This window comes from Moschus berezovskii, chromosome 18 (assembly GCF_049115385.1).
Source record: "Moschus berezovskii isolate FMDL1 chromosome 18, NW_MosBer_1.0, whole genome shotgun sequence".
NCBI classification, from domain to species: Eukaryota; Metazoa; Chordata; class Mammalia; order Artiodactyla; family Moschidae; genus Moschus; species Moschus berezovskii.
This window is the reverse complement of record NC_142477.1, coordinates 8,869,678-8,881,587: the sequence shown is the minus strand read 5'-3', so window position 1 is coordinate 8,881,587 and position 11,910 is coordinate 8,869,678.

The following is an 11,910-nucleotide window of genomic DNA, read 5'->3' as shown; positions in this document are numbered from 1 at the left end:
TCTTTATGAAATGTAACCTTCCTGTCCGATATGCTTGCAGTTTTTCAATATATACATCATCTATTTGTACACATAACACAACTTTTAAATTCTATTTTAGCAAGAGACCGCAAAATGGACATGATATATAAATGCTGAATTTTCAACCAATAGGAAAATAAGACCTGAGTGTTCAGGCATTCTGCTCAGACAAGAGCCTCCATGTGACCACCCCAGAACATTAAGTCGTAACACTGAGTAAAGGGCTCAGAGATGCCTTTCATCTTAGAAATATTCCATTTTAATCCACCATTTGTGAGTTAATGCAATGAATTGCCACATGTTCTGATCTTGAAGGTTTGAGGTTCTGAAAAGTTCTTGGGGAGAATGAAGTTTAGTCCCCCTATTGCCTGCTGGTCATAGAGGTGTTTCTTTTCATTTGGTGGAAATCAGTCTTTCTCACTTCAAGGGCGGACGGTCCCCTTTGACACCCCTGATTCTTTTGTCTCCTGGCTTCACCACCGAGCAGGTTATATGGCTGCACAGTCTTCACATCGATAGTGAGCATGCCCTAATATTTTTAAGGTGCACCCTGCACTGGCTTATCACTCTGATTCTTCTGTGAAACCGCAGCTGGATGGCCCAGGCACTGGCACTGTCCGTCTACAAAGGAGGATTGAGGCGGTTCGGCCACTGAGGGCTGGCGTGGGCACAGCGGGGCCTGGAAGCAGCCCAGCCTGCGCGGCCGACCGTGCAGGTCTCACATGACCGCTCAGCACCCACTTTAGGTCAGATCCCAGCTGCCCACCGACAGCAGAGCTCAGTCAACGTGGACTCCGTCAGTGAAGGGGGCAGGGCTGCTGATCCGGAGCACAGCCTGCCGTCAGTTAGGGTCGCCAGCCGAACTTCGTCTGAGAGAGAAACGAGCTGCCTTCGTTGCGCCAACGCGTCGTTCATCGGGACTGATCACAGCAGTTAGTGGTGGTGTTGTTCAGTTGCTGAGAAGAGGATGACTCTCTGCGACCCCATGGACTGCAGCACGCCAGGCCTCTCTGTCCTTCACCATCTCCCGGAGCCTACTCAAACTCACGTCCATCGAGTCGGTGATGCCATCCAACCGCCCCATCCTCTGTGGCCCCCTCCTGCCTCCACCCTCAGTCTTTCCCAGCAGCAGGCTATTTTCCAACGAGTCAGTACTTCGCATCTTATGGCCAAAGTATTGGAGCTTCAACTTAAGCAATCGACCTTCTAATGAATATTCAGGGTTGATTTCCTTTAGAATGGACTGGTTTGATCGCTTTGCTGTCCAAAGGACTCTCGAGAGTCTTCTCCAGCACCACAGTTTGAAAGCGTCAGTTACTGGGCACTCAGCCTTCTTTATGGTCCAACTTTCAGCTAGTATTAGTAACGCATTTAATGAATCACATTTCATAAAGCATATAATGATTCACATTTGTTGTATGTTAAAGTAAATTTCAAATAATGGTGCAGCTGCAGCTGGGATGACAATAAAGTTAGGGAATGAAGAGAAAGTCAGGGATAAGTTTGATTTGCAATATTCAGAAGGTGAAGTCCTGTTCTCTGGTTCAGAGGACAAGTTTGGCTCTAAGTAACAGGCAGAGAAAAGGAAAAGGAACAGAATAGATGACCAAGGAGAAATACTAGTGTTACTAATACCCATGGTGGTGTTCTTTCTGCATCCAGACAGAATAATTTATCCACTGTGATGGAGCCAGTTAGGGGTCTATCTGCAGTTCCACGTGTAGACGTGGGAATGGACGGGGATGTGAACGTGACCCTGAACTGGATGCGGACGCAGATGATGGATCAGAGACACAGGCACCGGTAATGTCAGTGCAAGTCAGAGACAGACGGAGGTGTGGCTGTGGATGCTTCCCTGGTGGCTCAGTGGTAAAGAATCTGCCTGCCAGTGCAGAAGACAGGAGAGACACAGGGTCAGTCCCTGGGTTGAGAAGATCCTCTGGAGGAGGACACTTCAATATTCTTGCCTGGAGAATCCCACGGACAGAGGAGCCTTCAGGGCTACGGTCTATGGGGTCACAAGCAGTTGGACAGGACGGAGCACACATGCGTGCACGCACACACAGAGATATACGTACAGACATAGATGCAGACTTATCTAGAGGCGGGAAAGGTGCCTCCCTCTCATCTACTGCTCAGCTCTACCGGAATAATGCGGTCCCCTCTTCCCACCACCTGGCATGTCTGGCGTTTGCTGCGGTCAGACGTCCCTTCCTCTCTGTGACCCTACAGGAGTCATTTAGTTTGGGCACCTGCGGTCCCTCCCCGGAGCGCCTGCAGCGCTGAATCTCGCTATCCTGCTAGTGTCTGTGCCCCTCAGACCCGGCCCTGGGTCGCTCCTGCTTCCTGCTCACTTGCTGTTTCTGAGGATCCTTGCCCACCTCTGTGACGCCAAGGCTTCTTCTTTGATGATACGGAATGAAAGTCTCTCTGCATCCTGGGCCCCTCCTGGTGTCGCCAGCATTCGGGCGGCCGGCCCCTGGGATGCTGACCTGCCAAGTGACACATCCCATGTCCAGCAGCAAAGCCATCATCGTCTCCAAATCCCACCCCGGGGCCTCTCTGCCTTGTTGGTTTTAAGGGCCTGCCGCCAGGCCGCCGTTCAGGCAGGGAGGCCGGGTCGGGGGCCGCCCTGAGCCCTCCATCTCAGCCTCTCTCCATCACCGGCAGCCCTGCCGACGCCCCCTGCCTGTCTGACAGGCCGCCCTTCCTGCTTGTCTCCATCAGATGCCAACAGCCACTTGTGCGGTGTCGGCCACATCGCTCCTCGCCTGGGGCCGGGCTCCAGCTCCCTTCCCCCACTCTTCTTTGGCTTCGGGGACCCCTTTCAGCTCCCGGGGTCGGTCACAGACCCCGGCTCCCGGCCTCCCTAAGTCCGCCCTTCCTCCTCTTCTGCTGTCGCCACTCACGTCTCCTGCACGTCCCCGTGTGTCGGGAACTGTTCAAAGCTGTGACCCCGCTTAAGCTTGTTATGACCCTGTTTCATTCTCACAGTAACACGGTGACTTGCTCTGCATTGCCAGCCTCTTAGTTGGAGCGGGGACTCAGGGCTGTGCTCTTTTTCCTCTGTGTCCCAAATAACCAGCTCGTGGTGCAAACTGCATCCTGCTGGCAGCATCTTGTCCCATTCACAGGTGACCCCTCTTCCTTGCCTGAGTGTAGATACCCTCTGCTCTACAGAAACCCCCCAGCTCCCCACGTGGGCACAGGTGGGGTCTCCCCAACCTCCGTAAGAACGTCCAAGGCACTCAGGTCAGCAGCCTGTACAGGACTCCGTGGAAAGAACTCAGAGGACAGGGCCGTGTTTGACCTTCCTCCGGTTGTAACCTCCACCCTGGGGGTGATAACCACACAGCAGGCACTACGAACTACACCTTAAAAATATATAAACACAACCATGCAAGAGTGGTCTCAGTCACTGTGGGAAAAACATAGTTTGCACCGTTTGCAAATATGTGTACATTTAGGCTTTTTTTGTTCACTATTAGTCACTAAAGTGCATATGTTTAAGCAGAAGAATGTAGCTCAATGAGATTATGAAAATGAATAATATATACACACACACATATATATAGACACATACAAAACACCTCATTTATGAAGTTTTAATGATTATGGACCAAAACCATCCCAAGAAAAAGAAATGCTAGAAGACAAAGTGAATGTCTGAGAAGCCTTTACACGTTGCTGAAGAGAGAAGAGACGCGAAAGGCGAGGGAGAAAGGGAAACACGTGTGCAGAGTTCCAGAGAATAGCCAGGAGCGAGAAGACGACCTTCTTCATCGCAAACAACGAAGTGTAAATAAAGGAAGACAATCGAATGGGAAAGACAGAGATCTCGTCAAGAAAACTGGAGATATTAGAGGAGTATTTCGGGCAAGGATGGGCCCAATAAAGGACAGAAATGGTAAGAATTTAACAGAAGCAGAAGAAATTAAGAAGAGGTGGATAGAATACCCAGAAATCCTACACAAGAAAAGCTCTAAATGAGCCAGATCACCACCATGACGTAGTCACTCCCCTAGAGCTGTTTTTGTTTTATTTTGTTATATATCATATTAGTCTTTTTATTTTAAAGATTTTATTACAATTGACATTTGAATATCAATTGTAATAAAAAATCAAAAAAAAACAACTTGAATTTTATTTTTTAACTTAATATTGTATCATTTCCCAATTTATGAAATGTTACTTGTAAACCTAATTTTATGGTTGTCCCTTACATAGTACATGAATAAACGTTTATATACTTTAGAAATTTCTATATAATTTTAGATGTACATCAAAGCTCATAAGGGTTATTGCTGCTATTATATTTAATTAAAACTTCCTTGGGTCTGATTTATACAGTGGAAGCACAGGTCAAATTTCTTAAACATTTTGAGCTTCTTTTTCCAAATACCCACTTACTGTGACAAGTGACTGTACTGATTTCATGAGCAGAGTTGCAAAGGGCTCTTAAGCCACAACTTAAATGAAAGCTATTTCACAATGTATTCTACAATTTTACTTTGCAAAATTAGAAAGAGTTTGACTATACCCCATCCCCCTAAGTCCTGGTTATGTTTTTATTATTATTAGTTTTGTTGTGTTTTGCTTGATTGGTCTTAAGAAATTGTATGGGGTATTTTGGAAAGAAGTTATAATCTAATAAATAAGCTTAGGTTTGCCCGGAAGGGAGAGAGAGTCAAGCTCTGCAATATGTCCCTCTCGTACCACTTCCTCAATATAAAAGAAGCATTTATTAATATAATTCTTAGAATACTCCAATGCATTGTATGGTTCTGTATTTATGATGCCACCTGCTTATGGCCAACTACCAAATAAACTTGTACATTGCCCTTCTATTTTTGGAGATGTCCAAATTCAAGACTAATTATTCAAGAGATTTGTTTTTGATCTTGTGTCTCTTTTCTTAAAGAAGACCGGGTATTTTTTTTTTTGCTGGTTTTCTTTTTTTTTTCTTTTTTATTGGAGGCTAATTATTTCACAATATTATATTGGTTGGTTTTGCCATACATTGACATGAATCCGCCCCGGGTGTATATGAGTTCCCCCTCCTGAACCCCCCTCCCACCTCCCTCCTCCCCTTATCCTCCCTCTGGGTCATCCCCGCATCCTGTAACATGCATCGACCCTGAACTGGCGATTCATTTCACATATGATAATATACATGTTTCAATGCCATTCTCCCAAACCATCCCACCCTCACCCTCTCCCACAGAGTCCCAAAGACTGTTCTATACATCTGTGTCTCTTTTGCTATCTCGTATACAGGGTTATCATTTGCATCTTTCTAAATTCCATATATATAGGTTAGTATATTGTATTGGTGTTTTTCTTTCTGGCTTACTTCACTCTGTATAATAGGCTCCAGTTTCATCCACCTCATTAGAACTGGTTCAAATGCATTCTTTTTAATGGCTGAGTAATACTCCATTGTGTATATGTACCAAAGCTTTCTTATCCATTCGTCTGCAGATGGACATCTAGGTTGCTTCCATGTCCTGGCTATTATAAACAGTGCTGCGATGAACATTGGAGTACATGTGTCTCTTTCAATTCTGGTTTCCTCGGTGTGTATGCCCAGGAGTGCGATTGCTGGATCATATGGCAGTTCTATTTCCAGTTTTTTGAGGAATCTCCATACTGTTCTCCATAGAGGCTGTACTAGTTTGCATTCCCACCAACAGTGTAAGAGGGTTCCTTTCTCTCCACATCCTCTCCAGCATTTATTGCATGTAGACTTTTGGATAGCAGCCATTCTGACTGGTGTGAAATGGTATCTCATTGTGGTTTTGATTTGCATTTCTCTGATTATGAGGGATATTGAGCATTTTTTCATGTGTTTGTTAGCCATCTTCATGTCTTCTTTGGAGAAATGTCTGTTTAGTTCTTTGGCCCATTTTTTGATTGGGTCATTTATTTTTCTGGAATTGAGCTGCAGGAGCTGCTTGTATATTTTGGAGATTAATCCTTTATCAGTTGCTTCATTTGCTATTATTTTCTCCCATTCTGAAGGCTGTCTTTTCACCTTGCTTAGAGTTTCCTTTGCTGTACAGAAGCTTTTGATTTTAATTAGGTCCCATTTGTTTATTTTTGCTTTTATTTCCAATATTCTGGGAGGTGGGTCTTGGAGGATCCTGCTGTGATTTATGTCAGAGAGTGCTTTGCCTATGTTCTCCTCTAGGAGTTTTATAGTTTCTGAAGACTGAGTATTTTTAAAACTAAAGCATCATAATATTACCCTGCCACCTAGGAGTATTGTCAAAGAAATTTATCCATGCATAGTAAAAGGAGATCCAGTGTGTTGGCCAAAGCAGAATTCTGTCACTGCTATACGTAATTTAATGACTAAGTTTTGTCACTAATACAAATAATATCCACTATTAGGATAATATATTTTATCTCTTTCAAAATAATCTAAGTTTTGAAAACATATGCGAATGGGGGGATGGAAATTAGGAGGAATCCCTCTTTCAGGATGATGGAGATTTAAAAGTGAACACATTAAGAACTGAGCATTACTACGTGAAAATGAAAGTTTTAGTGGCTCAGTCATGTCCAACTCTTTGCCAACCCATGGACTGTAGCCCGTCAGGCTCCTCTGTCCATGGGATTCCCCAGGCAAGAATACTGGAGTAGGTAGCCATTCCTTTCTCCAGGGGATCTTCCTGACCCAGGTGCTGAATTCGGGTCTCCTACATTGCAGGCAGATTCATCACCATCTGAGTCATCAGGGAAGCCCATTGCTTGCAGTTCAGTCAATAAGCGTGTCTGACTCTTGCCACCTCATGGACTGTAGTCTTCAGGCTCCTCTGTCCATAGGATTTTCCAAGCAAAATTATTGGCGTGGATTACCATCTCCTTCTCCAGGGGATCATCCTGACCCAGGGATCGAACTTGAGTCTCCTTCATGGCAGATGTATTCTTTACTGTCTGAGACACCAAGGAAGCCCTACCAGGGAAGCCTCATTACTATGTGATGGGCCTGCAAATAACATAGATGCTTTCCCAAGCTCTCAAATCTCTTTATTTATGACTTCTCATTTATGACACTTAAACACTCAGAAGACAAATGTCTGCTTAGAACGTGGTTAATTGTACACTGCTTAGAGGTGAACAATAAATCTAGATTATAATATAAACATACAGTTCAACTGACCAAATTATTCACACCACTGAAATTAATGGAAACACACCATTCAAATCATTGACTTCCCCTGCTTTTTTTTTTTTTATTTTAGGTGGAAAACATTAAGAGAAGAAAATGACCTACAAAAACAAACCCAAAACAATTAAGAAAATGGTAGTAGGAACATGCTGCTGCTGCTAAGTCACTTCAGTCGTGTCCGACTCTGTGTGACCCCATAGACGGCAGCCCACCAGGCTCCCCCGTCCCTGGGATTCTCCAGGCAAGAACACTGGAGTGGGTTGCCATTTCCTTCTCCAAGTAGGAACATACATATCCATAATTACCTTCCATTCTGTTCCGTCGCTCAGTTGTGTCTGACTCTTTGCGACCCCGTGGACTGTAGCCTACCAGGCTTCTCCGTCCATGGGATTCTCCAGGCAAGAATACTGGAGTGGGTTACCGTTTCCTTCTCCAGGGGATCTTCCCGACCCAGGGATCGAACCTGCATCTCTTAAGGCTCTTACATTGACAGGCAGTCTCTTTACAACTAGTTCCGTGGCTGTCTTTAGACTCTACCTAACAACTGTTCTTTTCAATCCCCTAAAACTAAGGTTTCTCTGATGAAACTTGCTGACGTGTGAAATCTAAGCATTCAGCCCTAATATTAATTTCTACATACTCTGTGTTGTGGAACTCTTGCACTGAGGGATCTCAGAATTAAGACGCATTTGGGGAGAGAGTGAACACACACGTGGGACAGATATCAGGATTCTTAAAGGAGGCACACTTTGCCACTATTTAAAGCTAACGGAGCAAGCAAACCAAATTCTGTTTAGAAATGCATAACTTCTGAGTTACGACAACGTCTCTCTGTCTGGAAACCCGGGCACACTGAAGGACGGACTCAAGTAGCCAAATGGCTGGCAGGCCATCTGTGCCCGGTGTGCCAAGGAAAAGCCAAGACACGGTGCAGGTCCCTGTTTGTTGAAGAAATTAGTAAGAATGAGGGACGCAGAGTCTGCAGCATCTCATTCCATCCTCATGCTCCTTCCCTGCGGTTACTCGGCCCGACAAATGTCAAGACGCTCTCTGGACTCAAAACCATGCCATGACTCTCAGTAAATAATATGAACAGAAACTTCCCTGTAGCTCAAATGGTAAAGAATCTGCCTGCTGCAATGCAGGAGACCAGGATTTGATCCCTGGGTCAGGAAGATCCTCTGGAGAAGGGAATGGCAACCCACTCCAATATTCTTGCCTGGAGAATCCCGAAGACAGAGGAGCCTGATGGGCTACAGTCCATGGGGTTGCAGAAATTCAGACGCGCCTGAGCGACTCAAACACACAGTAGTATGAACAGAGCGATCCTCCCATCCTCACACTGGGGAATCTGCCCACACCTGTTTTCTTCTCTTTCCCTTCTCCCAGGCAGGGAGAGGGAAGGGAAAGATGAAACTGGTGGGGGTTTTGCTTAGCTGGGGGCTTTTCTTCCTCCTGACAGGCCTTTGTTCCTGCACCGAGCGAGCCCTAATTACGCCCTCTCCACGTCGGGCCTGTGTCTGAGGCAGCTTTGCAAATGCCACGTGCCTTTTCTCTTTATGACCTGTCTTTTTGCAAGCACATCACTCTCAGGAAAAGTGGAGGGTCCTCCTTCTGAGTGAAAAGCACACTTTCTTTATCTCTGTATTAATCTTACCAGTTTCGCTCCAAATCTTAAACCCCTAAAGGACTGAGAAAAATGCTACGTTTGATGGCCAGACACGCTACCATTTGAATTGGGAAATTCACCACAATGCCAGCCAGTTGCTCACCTAGCCCCTTGGGCTGATGGCAGTTTTGAGCACGGGTCCTGGGAGGGTGTCTGGGAACTCTGCTCCCCATCGGACCTCACCACCACCATGGTCCAGCGTCATGACATCATGGAAAATGCAGTCTCTGCACGCCAGGACTTCAAAACCAACCGGAAAGAAGTTCAAATTAGCTGAGCCCTGCTCCACTTGAATTTTTAGAGGGTTCTTTGTGCTTTTTAATTAAGAGCTTATTCAAATAACCTTTCATGCAAAGGTATCCAATGACTAGGCAAGGTCTTGGTATAATTCCAATTGTCAGACTGTTAGGAACACAGCAGAAGGAGCTCTATGATATTTGGTGTAATATAAGGATATTTATAAGCTCATCTCAATTTCGTATTATTTTTGGCAATGACATTATTCCAGTGGCTTGTTCTTCTAATTCTGAGACTCAAGTCAAAACCTGATGAAGCATGATGAGTAAGAATCTTTGGGTTTATTTAAATTTCTTTTTTTTTTCTTTTTTTTTTTATTTCTAAAAAAGAATTTTATTAAAAAAGCACAAATGCAAGGAAATGAACAGAGGAAAATTTATGCGTCGAACCTGGATTGGTCACTTATGATAATATACATGATACAATTCCATTCTCCCCAATCATTCCACCTTCACCCTCTCCCACAGAGTCCCAAAGACTGTTCTAAATGCCTATGTCTCTTTTGCAGTCTCTTATACAGGGTTCAGGTTACCATTTTTCTAAATTCCATATATATGCGTTAATATACGGTATTGATGTTCTTCTTTCTGGCTTACTTCACTCTGTATAATTGGCTCCAATTTCATCCACCTCATTAAAATTGATTCAAATGCATTCTTTTTGATGGCTGAGTAATACTCCATTGTGTATATGTACCAAAGCTTTCTTATCCATTCATCTGCAGATGGACATCTAGGTTGCTTCCATGTCCTGGCTATTATAAACAGTGCTGCAATGAACATTGGAGTACATGTGTCTCTTTCAATTCTGGTTTCCTCGGTGTGTATGCCCAGGAGTGTGATCGCTGGATCATATGGCAGTTCTATTTCCAGTTTTCTGAGGAATCTCCACACTGTTCTCCATAGTGGCTGTACTAGTTTGCATTCCCACCAACAGTGTAAGAGGGTTCCCTTCTCTCCACACCCTCTCCAGCACTTATTGCATGTAGACTTTTGGATAGCAGCCATTCTGACTGGTGTGAAATGGTATCTCATTGTGGTTTTGATTTGCATTTCTCTGATGATGAGGGATGTTGAGCATTTTTTCATGTGTTTATTAGCCATCTTTATGTCTTCTTTGGAGAAATGTCTGTTTAGTTCTTTGGCCCATTTTTTGATTGGGTCACTTAGTTTTCTGGAATTAAGCTGCAGGAGCTGCTTGTATAATTTGGAGATTAATCCTTTATCAGTTGCTTCATTTGCTATTATTTTCTCCCATTCTGAAGGCTGTCTTCTCACCTTGCTTAGAGTTTCCTTTGCTGTGCAGAACCTTTTGATTTTAATTAGGTCCCATTTGTTTATTTTTGCTTTTATTTCCAATATTCTGGGAGGTGGGTCATGGAGGATCCTGCTGTGATTTATGTCGGAGAGTGTTTTGCCTACGTTCTCCTCTAGGAGTTTTATAGTTTCTGGTCTTACATTTAGATCTTTAATCCATTTTGAGTTTATTTTGGTGTATGGTGTTAGGAAGTGTTCTAGTTTCATTCTTTTACAAGTGGCTGACCAGTTTTCCCAGCACCACTTGTTAAAGAGACTGTCTTTTCTCCATTTTATATTCTTGCCTCCTTTGTCGAAGATAAGGTGTCCATAGGAGCGTGGGTTTATCTCTGGGCTTTCTATTTTGTTCCATTGATCTATATTTCTGTCTTTATGCCAGTACCATACTGTCTTGATGACTGTGGCTTTGTAGTAGAGCCTGAAGTCCGGCAGGTTAATTCCCCCAGTTCCATTCTTCTTCCTCAAGATTGCTTTGGCTATTCGAGGTTTTTTGTATTTCCATACAAATTGTGAGATTATTTGTTCTAGTTCTGTGAAAAATATCGTTGGTAGCTTGATAGGGATTGCATTGAATGTATAAATTACTTTGGGTAGTATACTCATTTTCACAATATTTATTCTTCCAATCCACGAACACGGTATATTTCTCCATCTATTTGTGTCCTCTTTGATTACTTTCACTAGTGTTTTATAGTTTTCTATGTACAAGTCTTTTGTTTCCTTAGGTAGATATATTCCTAAGTATTTAATTGTTTTCATTGCAACAGTGAATGGAATAGTTTCCTTAATTTCTCTTTCTATTTTCTCATTATTAGTGTATAGGAATGCAAGGGATTTCTGTGTGTTGATTTTATATCCTGCAACTTTACTGTAATCATTGATTAGCTCTAGTAGTTTTCTGGTAGAGTCTTTAGGGTTTTCTGTGTAGAGGATCATGTCATCAGCGAACAGTGAAAGCTTTACTTCTTCTTTTCCAATTTGTATTCCTTTTATGTCTTTTTCTGCTCTGATTGCTGTGGCCAAAACTTCCAGAACTATGTTGAATAGTAGTGGTGAGAGTGGGCACCCTTGTCTTGTTCCTGACTTTAGGGGAAATGCTTTCAGTTTTTCACCATTGAGGATAATGTTTGCTGTGGGTTTGTCATATATAGCTTTTATTATGTTGAGGTATGTCCCTTCAATTCCCACTTTCTGGAGGGTTTTTATCAAAAATGGATGTTGAATTTTGTCGAAGGCTTTCTCTGCATCTATTGAGATAATCATATGATTTTTATTTTTCAGTTTGTTAATGTGGTGTATTACGTTGATTGATTTGTGTATATTGAAGAATCCTTGCATTCCTGGGATAAAGCCCACTTGGTCATGATGTATGATCTTCTTAATGTGTTGTTGGATTCTGATTGCTATTTAAATTTCTTATGCAGTTCAAAAGA